This window comes from Myotis daubentonii, chromosome 17, assembly GCF_963259705.1.
Source record: "Myotis daubentonii chromosome 17, mMyoDau2.1, whole genome shotgun sequence".
NCBI classification, from domain to species: Eukaryota; Metazoa; Chordata; class Mammalia; order Chiroptera; family Vespertilionidae; genus Myotis; species Myotis daubentonii.
The window spans coordinates 20,411,214-20,425,272 of record NC_081856.1 but is presented as its reverse complement, the minus strand read 5'-3'; positions in this window follow the sequence as shown (position 1 = coordinate 20,425,272).

Here is a 14,059-nt window from a genome sequence, read left to right as displayed (position 1 = left end):
GTTGGGTTAATTTGCATATAGTTGCTCTGATTGGCTGGTGGGCGTGGCTTAAGGCATAGCAAAGGTTAGGTCAATTTGCATGTTTCTCTTTTATTAGATTAGATGATTCTCAATTTCAACTGCCTTCTCAGCACCATTTCCTATTATTGCTATTTCAAATGCTTGCCAACCTATTCAGGTCTCTGATTCCAACATCTAGAAACATTGTCTAAGCAACCTAACCTTTTTATATGTTACAGAGGAGATTAAGGGTATGTTCATGGAAATTACTCAAATCTTCCATCAATATGCCTACAAACACATTCTTTTAAAAAAATATTTTGGGGAGATGTGTTACTTGCCTATTCAAATCACATCCTTCCTCTGTACTCATTATATATTTCCTTCACTCTCTTTTTTCTGTTACTTTAATCACAAATAGCTTCCTTTCTGTGTTACATTTTTCTTTTTACTATATTTTTGTTACTGTACCTTTACCATTTTGTCTGATAACATAATTATTGCAAAAGATTAAAGTCTATGGAAGAGTAAAATCCATTCTCCACCCATATTAAAAATTAAGACTTTATTTCAGAAGTCAGCAATTGCTATTGTTTTCTTCTTCTGTGTAGTGGTCTCTTGTAGGACACCCTTACTATAGCCTCCTGAATGTGGCTGACAGAGACCACACTGTTGTCCTTTGATTAACACTCGCAGTTCGTCAGTGCAGACCTCAGCCAAGTGTTCTCCTTTACTCGGAATCCTCTAGTAACTTCCTCTCTTCTCTTCTGCAGAGTAAAAGCCAAAATTCTAAAGATGGCTTAACCCACAAATCTCTCATTTCCTATTACTTCTCCCTCTTTAATTGCATCTCAGCTTCACTAGCCTCTTTATATTTCTTGCATAAGAAACACATTCAGGGTATCTGGCTCTGTGGTTCTCTCAAGCTGGAATCCTTTTCCCCAGATATTTCTATGACTTGTTTCCTCACTTATTTTAGATGCCTCCTCAAAATTTATCTTGGTAGGCCTTCAACGACAACTTTGTATAAAAATAGCAATATTCCTATCCTGCCCCTGTGCTCCTGGCAATATTTCAATTTATAGTTCTTAATGTCACCAGTATAAAAATAATGTTTATTTGTTTCTCCCTACCAGACTGCAAGCTCTGTGAAGGCAAGGATATTTGTATTTTTGGTTCACTGCTGTAGCAAAGACACCTTGAACAGTACCTTGAACAGTAACTGCCATGGAGATAGCATTCAAAAAATATTTCTTGAATAACTGCTTTGTATCCCTCTTCTAACTACATTCCATGGTTTCTGAGAGAACAAACATGTGTGTGGTGAGGACTCAAGTTGTTTCTCTGGTCAGCTAAAAGCTCTGCTGGAATGATCTTCACAAGGGATTCATGTTGTCAGCCCTGTTCACGAGCCTATATTCACTATTTCCTTGAGGTAATTTTACTTCAGAAGCCTTCTCTGACCTGGGCCTTGAGGAGGCAATGCTGATCCACCCCACTGGGTCTAGGTAACTTCAGATTTCAGGGATCAGATCTGAATCTTGTGCAATTGATGCCCATCTTTGCTATCAGAAAATAACCTTAATTGAATTATAAAAAGCTCCGTATTTGCCCAAGACACTTAAGCACCCTCTGCCCCCAAGTAAATTCCTTCAATTAAAAAAAATAAACATATCTGCTACACATATATGTAAATTTTTAATTTATATAAGTGGAATTATACTAGTAATCTATTTACTATCTACTTTCCTTACTTCGATTATTATTTCCTATGCCAGTATATAGTTGATTTATTCTCTTTAATTATTGCAAAGCTGCCATTTTATTTGTAAACTCTCTACTTGATTTCAATTTATGACTATTTAAAATCACTGAAGGAAACATTCTTGAACATACACCTTTAAACTGCTATTTCCTGAAAAAATTATTATAAATGGAATCTCTTGACCAAAATATGTAAACATTTAACATTTAGTTTTATTGCCAAATTATCTCCAGAAAACAGTGCCAATTTATACTCATAACAATAAGATAAATTACTTCATAGTTTCCCAAATTCTCATCATCATCGGACATTGTTTTTCAATCTTTTTATATTTTAAGGTACCTCATTGTTTTTATATTGCACATTTCTATTAATAATAAGGCTGAGCATATTTCTTATTTATCTTATCCATTTATATTTCTTTTCTTTTCAAAAAATATTTTTATTGATTTCAGAGAGGAAGAGAGAGAGAGAGAGAGAGAGAGAGAGAGAGAGAGAGAGAGAGAGAGAGAGAAGCATCAATGATGAGAATCCTTGATTGGTTGCCTCCCACACGCCCCTCACTGGGGATCGAGCCCACAACCACCCGGGGCATGTGTCCTGACTGGGAGTCAAACTGCAACCTCCTGGTTCATAGGTTAATGCTCAATCACTGAGCCACCCCGCTGGGCCATTTATAGTTCTTGTTCTATGAATTTCCTCTTCATGACTTTTTCTCATTTTTATAAGATGATTCACTTTTTAGTACATGATTAAATTTTGCAATATTTCATGTACAGATGGTCCCCAACTTACCATGTTTCCATTTATGATTTTTTACTTTACTATGGTGTAAAAGCAATACCCATAAACCTTCAAATTTTGAATTTTGATCTTTTCCCAGGCTAGCAAAATGTGGTACAATATTCTTGTGATGCTGGGCAGTGCCAGAGAGCTGCTCTTCCTAACCATCCACACGATCACAAGGGTAAACAACCAGTACTCTACAGTGCACTGTGTTTTCAGCATTTTTGGATATTGTGTTTTACGTTTTTGCATCTCATCATGTCTACAAAATGCCAATCTCTGTCTCCTGCTTGTGGTGAGAACAGGAAGGCAATTACTCATGAAACTCAATAAAACTGCCCAAATGTGTGCTGATGTAAGTGTTCTGAGCATGTTTAAGATGTGCTAGGCTAAGCTATGCTGTTCGGTAGGTTAGGTATATTAAATGCATTTTGACTTAGGATATTTTTAATGTACAATGGGTTTATCGAGACTAGCCTCTTCATAGTTTGTGAATAGAATCAAACCTGTTATTCAAATCATTTGTATATTTACTTATTTGTTGCTTTTTTGAACTACTGAATTCTGGAAAAGTGGTATATATATATATATATATATTGTTGATAGTATTACATATATCTCCCATTTCCCTCCTGCCCCACTTCTTCCCTCCTCTCTGCTCCTACCCACTGGAAAAAGTGTTCTAATGTGTTCCACTACCAACATGGCTTTGTTTAATTCTCTATATTTTTAACACCTTTTGCTGTATGCATTAAAATGCAATGTCATTAGATATACAAAGGTTAATGACTTTTGTATTTTTTTATGAATTTTTTAATGAATTTTAATCCCTTAGATGAGTAATTTCTACTTAGTGTTAAACATTTTTGTTCCAAAATGTGATATATCCATAGTTTGTCATCAGAAGTCAGAGCTTGTTAAGTTTTGGCTTAAATAAGTATTTTTCTTTATTTTTGCTTTTTTTCTGTAATTTTCTTTGTTATCATGGAGGTGAGTTCTGTAAAATGTTTTCTTCTTTCTTGGATTTCTGTTTTACATTTTCAACCTCCTACTAACTAGTTCTTTTTAATTATTCTACTAAAGTTAACCTTAACCAGATAACAATAGTAAATAAACAAAAGCAAATCAAAAAATAACTCCTCTCTCCAATTTCTTACTTACACTTGAAATTTTTAGTCCTCACTTTATACTTTTTGGTATTTTATAAGTTACACAAAAGATAGTCTTTTATAACCACGAAATCATCACACTCACATTTTTTTCTATACTTCTCTCTAAAATCTAAGCTCCTTCCTCACCTCATTTGGTCAGGCAAATGTCACCAATTGTACCCAAATTACAACACCCAACCCATTCTTGTCAGGTCTTGTTATGTGGTCTCTTCTGCATGTAAAATTATTTCACTCTCTTGTGGAAATACTTTATCCTTTGACTTTTACGACCTATTCACTTCCCTTGTCATTTTGTCTCTTCTGTATGCCCATTACCCACACAAGTTTATTTGTATTTATATCTTCAACTTCTACCCATGTGTGGCTCATCCTGCAATCTGTATGTCTAAGGTGAGTTTCTCTCCTGAATTCCAGATCATAGAATGATCAATAGTCGATGTGGATAGACCAAAAGAATCTAAGAAAATCATGAAAACTAACTCAGTTGTCTTCCCTCTGCTTTATTTGCTTTAGATTTCTAAATAATGCCTGAAAGCTTTTGCTTTATCTGTTGAATTCTAGATTGCTTTTCTTCCCCTAGATCAATAATATGCAAATGAAAAGCAGTTATGAAGATCCATAGCATGTCAGACTCTTAAGAAGGTCATACCTCTAGGTTAGGATTCATTTCTGGATGTCTTGCCTGGATGATGAATGTGGAAACAAGATAAAATGTGGAGAACTAATATTTTGGATAGTAAGTCCTTGCAGGCAGAGACTGAGTGTTATTCACCTTTTGAAACTAGCACAGGACCTGGAGCATATTACGTAGCCAATGTGTGAATATTAAATTAATTTGAACTCACTTTTGTTTGAGCTTTACTTGAGACTTGGTTTTATGGCAGAAGAAAGAGACCAACATTTGCCATGGACAATCATAACGTTAAACCATAGGAAATAAAAAATTTTCTATAAAATTTTTATGCCAAATTCAGTGACTGTAGGACAAAATGTTGAAATCTTAAAAAAAGTCAAAATTTCCATTAATTTATATAATTTTACTTTGTCAAAGAATCAAATTTATTGGCACATTGTACTTGTAGATATGTTAAGTTTTTTATTTGGCATGCAAAAATATGTCATGTTTTTGACCCTACTGTTTCTGCTTCCTCTTTAAACACTGTGGATTCTTTTATTGAATGCCCTAAAAGGTTCTGCCAGTTTTAAACCCAGGAGGCTGGTACCCCATCTGTTTAACTGGAAACCATCTAATCCAAACAGACACTTCTCTTCTTAGGAGGTATTTCCAATGCTCTGTGAAACCAAAACTTTCCATTCTGTGATGCATATATCTCTCTCGATCTGACAATGTGTTGAACACATTGAGGTAAATGCCCAGATGTCCTTGCCACCATGGAGTTTGGCTAAATTCTGGCCAAGCCCCAACAATAGAATTCGAGAAAAGAGCAAGTCACCCACAAAGAAAGAGGCTATCTGGGATTCTAATTTGATCCAAATCCACAACATTACTCAGATCTTGCTGTAAAGCTAAAGGAAAAACTATAAGTTTAAATCAGATACAACTTAGCCTATAATATGAGAATAACATAGACTTGTCCCAAAACTGTAGGCTCTTAAATGTGGTACTCAAGAATGAACCTGCAGAATGATAGAGAGCTGGATTGATTTTTCAGAATTAGTTACATTGAATATATTCTTCCTTCATAGAAACTTCTACTTTAGGATTAAGGATATTTAGATATTTACTAATATTTACACAGACAACCAAAAATTATTTGCTCTTAACAGAGATGAGGACTATTGCATTTATAGTTCCACTTTTTTTCACTTAATAGATTACCTCTGGTGTCTGACATTGCTTCATTATTTTTAGACTAAATATTATATGCCAAAATACACTGTGGCTGGATGCTACTTGCTTGGTTTCTTTGGAAATCTGCTACTACTAAATGCAGTTCCTTGATTTGTGATTTCTTACTAGAGGGAGATGAGAATAGTGCTTAGTCATTACTAGTTTCATAGAAATATGACTTTTTATTGTTGCTGTCAAAACATACTTCCTTCCTGTTCATTTTTATTGCTCAAGAGCATTACATTAATCTTCCTCTTTGCTAGAGAATAGCTTGTTTATCTAAATATATAAATAAGAGCCAAAAACAATTTTCTAATCCTTTCCTCCCTTATTTATCTTAATACATTTTGTCTCCTCTCTATTCTTCTATATTCTTCATTTTATGCAATTCTATCATTTTTGGTGTCTTAATGCTTGTTTCATCCAATACTTCATTGAGTGCTTTTCCTAAATATTGTCACCTTAAAAATTACTTTTTAAATGCCTTAATTTTTACTTTTCTTCTCCAGGTCTCCTTTTCTGTGGCATGTTTATTATTTCTCTACAGTCTTCACTTTTTACAGCATTGAATGGTATACATTATATTCTTTGGAGGCCAAGTAGGCAAGTTTTTACTTCTAAAAATATTTATTTTAGAATTTTTATTAAATTTATTGACATTGGTTAATAAAATTATATGTTCCAGGTGTACAATTCTATAATACACCATCTGTGTATTGTGTTGTGTGTTCATAAGTCCAAAAGTCAAGTCCCCTTTAGTCACCATTTATTCCCCCTTTACCTCATCTACCTTCCCCCACCCCCTTTTCTTCTGGTCATCACCATACTATTGTCTCTCTGAGTTTGGTGGTTCTTTTGGATATGCCCATTATGAAGCTAATTGGATTCTGCTCTGGTGTTTTCTGAAACTGGCCAAAGGGTATGTTGGCTCTGACCAACATGTGACTAATATTGAGGCTCTGAGGTCTCTTGGGAGGGACTCTGGCACCAGCCATTGTCAGATGCTGCCTATGACTGGCCTGGGAAACCTGTTTGGAACTACAAAGTGATCCACACTTTGTGGCTGCCCCTGCTGGGCCTGGGTGTGCACAGGAAGGACCAAGCTGTGCACCAGCTTTTACCAACATAGGTCCAAGGGGAAGATCAGCAAAAACCCTAAAGCACCCAAGGTCTGCCTCCACCTGCCGGCTGCCTGTTAGACTCAGTCAATGAAAGAGCCTCTGGCAGTACTCTAGTTGCGTAAAGTAGGATTTCATGGAGTCACCAGGCAGGGGTGAGGGGTGTTCAACAGACTGACAGAGATTTAAACTCAGTGCCAGTGCTGGACCTGAGGTTACTCAGCAAATGACCCAGGGTATATTGTTTAGCTGCCCTCTGGGTGCCCACAGACCTTTGTGCGGTGGTGGGGCCTCGGGGAGTCATCTGTGTGAGGTCAGCTGAGTTCCAAAGAGACTGAGATTTGGCCACATGAAGGGAGGGCTCTGCACTACTTGGGCATGCAAGTAAACAATGGCCCCTGTCCTAGAGCCACACAACTCAGTCTGTCCCAGATTCTGCTAGAAGCTGGAGCTCAGCAAGAGCCGCCTGGAATTGGAAGGGTGGGGCTAGAGGATCTCCAGTGTAGGGAGGTTCAGGTCAGGCTTGGAGGAAAGTGAAAATGAATGGCCCCCATCCCAGAGCCATACAACTAAATTCAGTTCCTTGATTTGTGAGTTGTTACTAGAGGAGACAAGAATAGTGTTTAGTCATTACTAGTGGTGGTGGTGGGAGGGGGGGGGGGGCTACTAGAAGTTGGGAGTGTGGGGTCACTGGGACCTCAAAGGGTGGGGCTAGTGGATCTCTCATGAAGGTGAGGCACCAGTCAGGTTAATGGGAAAGTGGGGAAATAGCCCCCACCCCAAAGCCATACCACTCAGTCACTGACACCTCCTAAATCTGCCCAGAACTCTACACTCCATACCTGGCAGCTGACTCCTCCTCATGGCTTGATCCCTGTAGGGTGGGGTGACAAGGAGTCCAAAGGGTGGGGCTACTGCATTTCCCCAGGCTGATGCCATAAAGAGGGGAGTGTTCCACCCAAGAAAGATGGTTTCTGCAATGTGGGAGAGTCACCAAGAATAAAGGTCCTGGTAGCTGTCCCTTCCAGCTCTCTCCCCAGAACTACAAACCCCAATCTCTTCTCACATGATTCTAGTGTGCTCTGATCTCTCTCTGCCAGAGCCCAGAGTGAGTGGCTGCAAACAAGATTTTGTGTGCTAGCCCTTGAAGAGGGCTCCGGTGTCTCTATCAGAGTATCATCTCTCCTTGGCAGATGGAATCCCTGAGGATTTTTACAGCCAGATGTTATGTGGGCACCTCTTTCCAGCTCTGGTGCTCTGGTTTTGGGAACCCCTAGTGGGTTTGAGACTCCAGATCCTTAGGTGGAACTTTTATAGCTGAGATCTTCCATTGGAGTAGGACTAGCCCTTTCCATGTATCTGTCCTTCCTACCAGTCTCAATGTGGCTTCTTCTATAAGTCCTTGGTTATAAGAGTTCTAAACAATTGGTCTTCAGTTGGTTATTCAGGTTGATTGTTCTATATTGTAGTTGCAGTTCCAATTTGGTCCTGGGAGGAGGTAAATGTAACATCCACCTACTCTGCTGCCATATTGCGCCCCCTCCACTCTTGTAAAAACAAACAAACCGAAAAAGCATTTATTTTAATTAATTATACTCTATAGCTCTTACATTTCTTTGATTCCAATGTGATCGTAATGTCACATTACTTTAGATGTCTTGCCTTACCATCTGGAATTTGCAAATTTGTGAAAGAGATCAGGAGGATGTGTGAAGACCAAGGTGAAGAGAAGTACCACGTTCACTAAGACATAAGCACTTGAGTATTTCTGAAGAGAGGTGTAACAGGTAAAGTCTACATAAAGCAATTTATGTAGACCTGTCCTCCCAAACTCTATTGCTAGAAGTTTTCTATCTTATTATATAGGTTCTCTAACATTTGGCTGTGTGCACCATGGATTATGCCTAAAAATCCAAGCTGCTCTTGTTTTTGCCTTTTTTGTTTTATCCAACTCTCATAGCACCATCAATTTTTAAATTGTAGCTTTTGACCAACTTTGTTAGCTTTATTCAGTGATGAAATTCAATTTTTTAGGTGACAACCGTTATAATAAAGGAATTGGAAAGAATGAAACATGCATATTCTCTCTTTCACACACACACACAAACACACACACACACACACACACACACAGCTACAAAAATCAAGGATTCACCTTTTCCAAGAATGGAGCACCTATATTTGCCCAACATTTTTATGCATTAGGCACAAAATGATAAATATAACCATTGGTAGAGGCATTGTCTATATGTCTGTATCAAAATTTTTCTTTAGATTAAAAAAAAGTGCAGAATGGTTTATATTTTCATCTCATTCATTTATATAAAAACTATAAATAAAATGAACAGCATGAAAACAAGAATCTTATCTGGCAAGAAAACCCACATTTTTTAGTTTAATAAAACTACTAAAATATAATTGAATACTGAAATTGAGTAAATGAATCTAGCATAGTTTTGGGGCACAGAAAGCAGTCAATAAATATCTATTTTTTCTATTATTGTGCTTAATATGAAACCTAAATGTTTTTAAATCCAAAAAGTTTAGATTCTTCATTTGGTCATTCATTACTTAAAGACTAATATTATTTTTTTCTAAGGTGTTTAAAAATCCTAGTTATAGGGAAAGGAATTAAGACTTACTAAATTTAATGCCTACTTATTCTACTCAAATAGTATTATGTGGGTGTACAAGTTTTGAAAGTTTTAAAACTGCATAATATGATTTGAAGCAGCTGACATATTAAATAACTCTGAATTTCAGAGTTTTGGATGAGATTATAATTTACAAGAAAGAATGCAAAGGTGAATAGTCTAGTTTTGTGAATTCCTAAGTCCCATATCTTAAATTACCCCTTTTGCACTTAAAATATTTTCATCATATTAGAAATGGCCTTATATGACCACTTCAATCTTCTGGACCCTTTTATATGCTTTCATAGAACCCAGTATCATTTTTAGGGCACTTGTCACATTGCTCAATTAAATATTGATATAATTGTTATATTACTATCTGATTTCCCCATCAGAATACAAACTCATGGCAAAGACCAAATCTGTTATGTGACTGTTGATCTCCAAATTTAATACAATACATGACACCTAATAGGTTTTCTACAAATATTTAGTGAATGACTGAACTTTATAGGACATTTCTTATATCAGGCACTAGACATCGATGGCAAATGGCTGATTCTAAAAATTAATAACTGCTAAGGCAATTAATAACCAAGTTAAGATTTTCTTTTCTCAAATTCCACTCATTTCAATCATTAATCATTTAATCATTCATTCAACAATTATTTTTTTTGCGAGCTTATTATGCAGCAGACACTGTTTTAGGAGCTAGGAATAGTGAGCAAACAAAAGTCAGATGCCTGTTTTTGAAGAATTCACATTCTGTGGACAGTAAGTTTTGTAGATCGATGCCTTTAAACACTGAGATGTAGCAAGATCCTATATAATAAAAGGCTAATATGCAAATTGTCCCCTCGACCAGGAGTCAACCAGGGGGCGGGGCTGACCAGCCAACCACCCACAGCCCCTCCCCCATTGGCCTGGCCCAATTGGCCCCAACTGGGGCGGGCCAGCTGGACCCCACCTGTGCACAAATTCATGCACCGGGCCTCTAGTCTTATCATAAGATCTAAATATCTTTTAGTCACTTCAGTTTTAATGAGGTTTGTTGCCCAAAATAAGTATTTACATCTTCCTAACTGTTCACACCCAACACCACCACCTGCTTCTGAGGTTTCCTCTTACCCTCACCCTCTCCTCTTCACCCCCTCCAGTTAGATCAGGCCCAAGGAAGAAGCCACCACACTTTATGAGCCATCTGAGGACTTGTGGTTTGGCAAACAACTCTACGGTACAAAGATTTTTCTGCAGACTTGTTCAGTGCTCTTTCAGACTTGATTTCTGTTTTGTTTACTCTGTGGTACCTTCACTCTGTACCTCAGGCTACTGGCAGGAATACGCATCACTTAAAAAGTAATTTAGGAAATAAGTGTACTTCCCCTAGAGTGCAAATAAAAGGAAAAGTTGTGGTAAATAGCTAATGTAAGCAAAAGGTGCCTTGGGGGAACCCTAAGAGTCACTTCTTTCAAACCAGCAATAACTTCTGGTGCTATTGGTCCTGAGGCAGCAGCCGTCAACATTGTTTAAAAAAGCTCCCTTATGGTGTTCTCATTAATTAACTGCACTGTTTGTTGATTCTAGATTGATTCCGTTTGTTCTCTCGAGAGTGTTTTTGGAAACTCGGTAATGCCTTGATGCGGAATTTCATCTTCAGGCCCTAAATTCCCAGGATGGTGGTTTACTGGGACATATAGAAGATGAAGTAAAAAAGAGAATTTGTTAGATAAAAATGATAATCAAAATATTTTAAATTCAGATGTAATTTTTTGAAGATTTTCCCCACAGAGCAAAAAAAAATTACCTGAAGCAAAGTTTGACTGACAGGCGGGTTTAACAAACACAAGACAAATGGCATGCAAAGCAGATAGGGAAGTAGTTTTTGCTAATTACTTGAGAAAGCATTTTAATTAAGCTGTTTGCCAATTAATGCCTCATTTTTAACATTCCATAAATATTTAAACATGTTTCATAAACTTCCTTTTTTATGGAAACATGTGCAAATGTCATTATGAAGTATCGGGAATCTCATAAGAAGAAACTCTACAATTTAGAAGATTCTACTAGCCAATTTCAAAAGTAAATAAGTAAATTGTTGTCTTTATCTTGGTTGGTATTATACTTTAAAATGCTCTGTCTGCATAAACTTTTCTTCTATGTTCTACAACAAAGAGTGAATAAATACAGGCTACATATTATTTTGATCTTCCGTAAAAACTGAAAATAACATGAGACATAGAAGATAGTGTGTTTAATTTCAATCTTTTAGACAAAAAACAAGAAAATAATTTTGGATGATTTAAAGAAATTCAACAAATATCAATTGTTAATGTTTTTATCATCATAAACCTAAATCTTACAAAATGCTACCTACCCAACCAAAATAAAACAAAAGACAATACGCACAAGGCAAAATAGGCAGGTTTTACTGTTACCAAGTAGGGGCTTAATTTGTAATATAAGCTATTATGAACTTAACCAAATATACCGCAAACATTTGGCTTCTCTCTTTTCCTGCTTACTTTTCCATTGGGACAATCATGCTTATGCATGTTGCCTACTTTGCATGGTTTTCCTGAAACTAAGGGATGAGAATAGATCACGTTTAGAGTTTAGCCAGAGGACTAAGGACACTCACTCCTTCATCAGCACATGGCATCTTTTCATCTAACTGAAACACTGGCCACGTAACAAATCACCGAAAGGGAAGGTCTGACCTGCCTGAAAGACTAGCTGTCAGCACACTTGCTGGCCGGCCTGCATTGCAATGTATTAGGCAGAAGCCAGGGAAGGCTCCCACCACACTGGAAATCAGGGGTGAGAGAAAGGGGCTTCCATGGGGTTTTCTCATTGTGAAACATGTGACCTTCAGGGGTGATGGGAGTAAGCAGGGCTGGTTAAGGCAGATGAGTGAGGGAGTTATGGGGCACCTACTGGGAAACTCGCATTTGTGTGCGCGCTCAGGGACAGGAGCATAACACCAAGTGGCCCATGGCCAGGGCCTCCAGCCCACCTGTGCCCCTCAATAGAGCACTGTCCCACCACGAGGAAAGCACATTTTTGGCCCGTCTCAAATGGAGGAGTTGAAAAGTAATAACAAAAAGACCATGTAGTATAGAAACTCGACTGTGCAAATTATAGTAACTTAGCTTTGTTCAGTTAGTTCTGTGACCATGTAAGTCTTTCTTTTGCTGTCCAGATGAAAACTAAGAGTGAAGATACATGTGAGCGTGGTCTCATGGAGAAGGTTACCATGCACAGGTCAAGCTTATCACTTGCTGCTCCTTGAGATTTGCGTGGGAATCACATAATGGGGGCCATTAAAGGAGTTATGGGCTTTCTCAGAATTTCTAGTTACTTTCTTGGTGGTGAAGGAGTAGGAGTGTTGTGTGGATATTAACACTCTGAATTCATCTTTTTTTAAATATATATATATATATATATATATATATATATATATATATATATATATATATATATATTATTGATTTTTTTACAGAGAGGAAGGGAGAGGGATAGAGAGTTAGAAACATCGATGAGAGAGAAACATCAATCAGCTGCCTCCTGCACACACCCTACTGGGGATGTGCCCGCAACCAAGGTACATGCCCTTGACCGGAATCAAACCTGGGACCCTTGAGTCCACAGGCTGACGCTCTATCCACTGAGCAAAACCGGTTAGGGCTGAATTCATCTTAAATGAGTTAAATGATGTTTCCTTCTACTTTCAGTTTGTTTAGATTCTAAAGATTTCTGTCTTCCTGGATTTACGGTTTAACTAGAGTTTAATAAGAAATCAAATTCCAAATTGTCTTGAAATTGGAGGAAAATAAGAAAGAAAGAAACAAGCAAAGCTCATACAAAGAGCATTTTTACGTTCAAATAGCACATGGGGAGGCCTAGCTGGTTTTGCTCAGTGGATAGAGCATCGGCCTGTGGACTGAAAAGTTCCAGGTTCGATTTTGGTCTAGGGCACATGCCCAGGTTTCAAGCTCGGTCCCCAGGAGGGGGCACACAGGAGGCAGCCAATCAATGATTTCAACATTTCTCTTTCTCTCTCTCTCTCTCTCTCTCTCTCTCTCTCTCTCTCTCTCTCTTCCCTTTCCTCCCTGCAATCAATAAAAATATATATATTTTTTAAAAATAGCACATGGGAGAAATGCTAAAATGATATTGCTGCTTCTAGCTCTGAGGGAGTAACTGGAACTGGACTTGCCTTACTACTGTAAAGTATTAAAAAATGGACAAAAATATATGGGACTGCCCTAACTGGTTTGGCTCAGTGGATAGAGTGTTGGCCTGTAGACTGAAGGGTCCCAGGTTCCCTTCTGGTCAAGGGCATGTACCTTGGTTGCAGGCACATCCCCAGTAGGGGGCGTGCGGGAGGCAGCTGATTGATGTTTCTCTCTCATCAAGGTTTCTAATTCTCTATCCCTTTCCCTTCCTCTCTGTGAAAAATAAATAAAAAATATATTAAAATACATATATATGGGACTATTTTCAGACATTGCACAACAGCCGTGCAGAACTGTGATCCCTGAGACTGCTGCCCTGGCTTTCTTCCTGGAGGCACTTTCCTGACCAGCTTGTAGGGCAGGGGTGCCAGAGGGCGCTGGCTGAGGCAGAGAGACAGAGTCTGGAGTGAGGGAAGGTTTGGCAGCTGGAATGTGTGGAGCAGAGAACCAGAGGGGACAGGGCCACAGAGAAAGAGCTCCAGAGACCCACAGGGTCCT